This window comes from Fukomys damarensis, unplaced genomic scaffold (genome assembly GCF_012274545.1).
Source record: "Fukomys damarensis isolate Sample0158 unplaced genomic scaffold, DMR_v1.0_HiC HiC_scaffold_2, whole genome shotgun sequence".
Lineage (NCBI taxonomy): Eukaryota > Metazoa > Chordata > Mammalia > Rodentia > Bathyergidae > Fukomys > Fukomys damarensis.
This window is the reverse complement of record NW_022900914.1, coordinates 41,789,081-41,792,917: the sequence shown is the minus strand read 5'-3', so window position 1 is coordinate 41,792,917 and position 3,837 is coordinate 41,789,081. Positions and strand designations below refer to the sequence as shown.

The following is a 3,837-nucleotide window of genomic DNA, read 5'->3' as shown; positions in this document are numbered from 1 at the left end:
TTTTTTTTTTTTTGATTGGTGAATTGAGGCCATTGACATTGATGGTTATAACTGATATGTATTGACTTATCATTGTGATGTTATTGTCCTGTTGTTGGCTCTTTTTAATTTTTTTCCCCTCTCCCTTTAGTTTCTTGACTTGCCCATTTTATTTGGTCTGTTGGGCCCCATGGTGTTGTGACCTTCGTTGTCTTTTTTTAGGATATTGTTTAGAATTGTTTGTAGTGCTGGTTTGATATTCATGAAGTTTCTTGGGTGTTCTATGTATGGAAGCATCTTATTTCCCCATACATTTTATTTTATTTTTTATTTATTTTTTGGTACCAGGGATTGAACTCAGGTCTTTGCGCTTGCAAGACAGGCCACCAAACCACTGAGCTAAATCCCCAGCCCATCCCCATACATTTTAAAAGAGAGTTTTGCAGGATACATCAGTCTTGGTTGGAAGTTGTTTTCTCTTAGGGCTTGAAATACCTCACTCCAGGTTCTTCTTGATCTGAGAGTTTGTGTTGAGAAGTCTGCTGTGTTTCTGATGTGATTCTGATTCATGCTTTACTTTGCATGCAATTTGTTTCTTTTCTCTGCTTTCAGTATTTTGTTCTTCTGTTGGGTTTCTAGGATCTTGAGTATTATATGTCTAGGTGTAGACTTTTTTTGATCATGGCCAACTGGAGTCCTATATGCCTCACTTCTCTGTATATTAAATTCTTCCCCTTTGTTTGGGAAATTTTCTGTCATCAATTTTTTTTTTTTCTTTTTGGTACTGGGGATTGAACTCAGGTCCTTGCACTTGCAAGGCAGGTGGCAGAACCACTGAGCCAAATCCCCAGCCCTCTGTCATTAATTCTGTGAGCAGTTTTTTTAAGTCATTTGTACTTTCTCCTGCTATTTCATGGATTCCTATCAGTCTTATATTATTCTTCTTTGCATCATCTAGAAGTTGTTGGATTGATTTGTCATGATCTCTTACTGTTTTTAAGAGATCTCTCTTTTCCTGGCCACTGACTGCAATCCTATCTTCTATATCTGAAATTCTATCTCCACACTTCACAATCGTTCATTCTACTTCGATATTCCCTGTAGAGTGGTTTGGGTTTTTTTTGTTTTTTTTTGTTTTTGGTACCGGGGATCAAACTTGGGTCCTTGCCCTTGGGCAGGCTGTGGAACCACTGAGCCAAATTCCCAGCCCTTCCTATAGAGTTTTTAATCTCCTAGATATCTGTTTGAATCTGTTTCATGGATTCCATTTCTTTCCTATGATGGGCAATCATGGCTTCTATCATGGTCCTGAGCTCATCTATTTTTTTGTCAGTTTCTGCTCTAGAGTCTTGAATCTCGACTTCCATTTTGCTCACCATCTCTATGGTTATCTGGGAAATTATTTTTGTTTTGAATTTTCTAGAGCCTGACTGATCTGTTTTGTTACTTCTTCTGCTATGAGTTCAGGGTGTCCTGGTGGTTGATTGCCAGATTTTTCCACCTCGTTCTCCCTAGAACTTGCCGTTGGTGAACTGGGAGTCTGTATTTGTGCCTTGCTTAAGTGTTTTCTTATGTTTATTTTTGTTGTTGGGCTGTCCTTGGTTTAATTCCTGGGTTCATACTTTTTTTTTTTGGTTTTTTGAGACAGGGTCTCAATATGTAGTTGAGACTGACCTGGATGGAGCTCACTATGTGGCCTAGGCTGGTCTTGAACTCACAGCAATCCTCCTGCCTCAACCTCCTGAATGCTGGGATTACAGGCATGTGCCGCCAAGCCTGGCTCCTAGTTTAGTACTTCAATCTTCCTAATATAGTTTGTCTTTAGATTTTGAGTCTCTAATGACTCAAACACTCTCATTTTCATAATATCAGAAAGGACAACTCATTAAATCAATCACAACCCTTTAGCCCAACTGATAACAATCAGCAACACAATAGCATCAAACACAGCTTGGAAATTGACCATTTGTGGTAGTTATTAATCTATTACCTTTAACCATGTGAATTAAATCAAAATCAAGGAGCAGACCAAAATATGTTTAGAGTGAATAAACTCTTCAATAGAGCAACTTTACCCTTCAGGATGGGGACTTAGGAAGAGTTGGGAGGAGAGGAATAGATAGGTAAAAGAATAGGAGAAGGTTTCAAGTGAAGCCAGAGGACACAGGATAATCACGCAAACTAGGAAACTGTTGAAAACAAGAGGGAAAGACAAGAACAAAGCTAAGAATAGAACAACTTAACAGTAATAGGGAAGCTATGAATTACACTCACTTTCCTTTGAAACTAATGACAATCAAGTAAAGGAAAAAGAAAGAAGAAATCTGAATTAGGGCAGGAAAAGGTTCAAAAAGGGAGATGAAGATTAATGTGAGGGAGCAGGGGACTGAGTGGGAAAAAGTAAAATTTTAAAAATAAAAATTAAAAATAAGAGGAATAGAAAGGAAAACATCAGAAGAGCCTCTTTCAAGGTATGTCTCTGCTTTCACAACAGACAACATGGGCAGCAATGTGCAGAAGTCAGTTAGTCTCAGCTAGCCAATGGCAGACCCCTGAGATTCAGGCTGAATTCTGGCTGCCAAGACCCAAGTTGAGCTCCCTGACCTCCTACAGGGTTGAACTCTGCAAGGTTCTACTGCAGGTTCCAGCTGCCCTTCCCCTAAAGATAGTCCAGGTTCTGATGGAAGGTGGGGATCCCTCCAACTTACCAACTATGGAGGTCTGATGTGCCTTTACTGCAGTTGTTCACTTCCATTCTATCTTCTGGAGCTCAGTAAAATGGCCTTTATGACCACCTGTGCCTCTGCAGTGTGGATCCAGGTACTGGCAAAACCAGGAGGCGTGAGAGCAGGGCGTGGGGGAGGAATGCTGCAGAGGCACGTGTGCAGCTGGGCAGTGCTCACCTGTCTGCTCTGACGAAGGCTCCGGAGCACTGGAGGTGGGGGAGCAGTGAGCTTCCCGAGCAGCTGGTCGGTCCTCACTAGTCTGCGCCATTCTTCTCATCAAGAAGGAAAATCTAAACCAGGTACGGTGCATGCCTATAATCCTAGCACTCTGGCAGGCTGAGGCAGAAGGACTGAAAGTTCAGGATAGGCTGGGCTGTATCCTAAGTTCAAGGTCATCTTGGGCTATATAATGAGATCCTGTCTTGAAACAACAGCAACAACCAAAAATAAAAGACCAGGCATAGTGGTGCATGCCTTTAATCCCAGCACTCTGGGAGGCCGAGGCAAGAGTATCACAAATTCAAACCCAATGTGGGCAACCTAATGACTTAGCAAGAATGTCGCCAAATAAAAAAAAATAAAAAGAGCTGAGAATGTAGCTCAGTGACAGGCCCTGGGCTTAATCCTTAGTACTGAAGAGAGAGATTACTCATCCCTTTTTAGCTTCGCCTCTGGTTCACTTTCTTGGCTAATAGGATATGAACAAATGTGATGCCAGCAACCTTAAAACAATACACGCACACCGGGGTTTGCCCTCTTGCCCATCTGGGATCCCTGCCACACCACCATGTGATCCCATCTGGACTGGCTGGCTGGAGGAGAGCAGATCACAGGAGTAGAGATGAGCAAGCCCCGCCCGAGGCTGCTGGCTGATCAGCCTGCCATTCACCTCTGTGAGCCAGCCATCCTGGGCCATCCAGCCTCAGAGGAGCTGGACCAGGTCAAGAGGGCTAACAAACTGATGTGGAGGAGATTCATGAGGAACAGTAAACGTTTAGTATTTTTTTGGTGGTTTGTTATACAGCAAAATGGAGCTGACATAGGAACTGTGTCTTTCTGTATTTTGTTTTCCTCTTTTATGTTTTTTTTTTTTTTTTTTTTTTTTTTTTTTTTTTTTTTTTTTTGTGGTTCT

The 3,837-nt window shown here is 41.8% G+C and overlaps 1 long non-coding RNA gene across 2 annotated transcripts in view; it reads right to left on the bottom strand.

Moving 5' to 3' along the window:
• Positions 1-3,837, bottom strand: part of LOC117286347 — a 29,976-nt gene that overhangs the window by 19,558 nt on the left and 6,581 nt on the right. For both annotated transcript variants that reach the window (XR_004517489.1, XR_004517490.1), the window contains exon 2: positions 2,883-3,126. This is a non-coding gene — a long non-coding RNA (uncharacterized LOC117286347). The remainder of the gene's footprint in view (positions 1-2,882; positions 3,127-3,837) is intronic.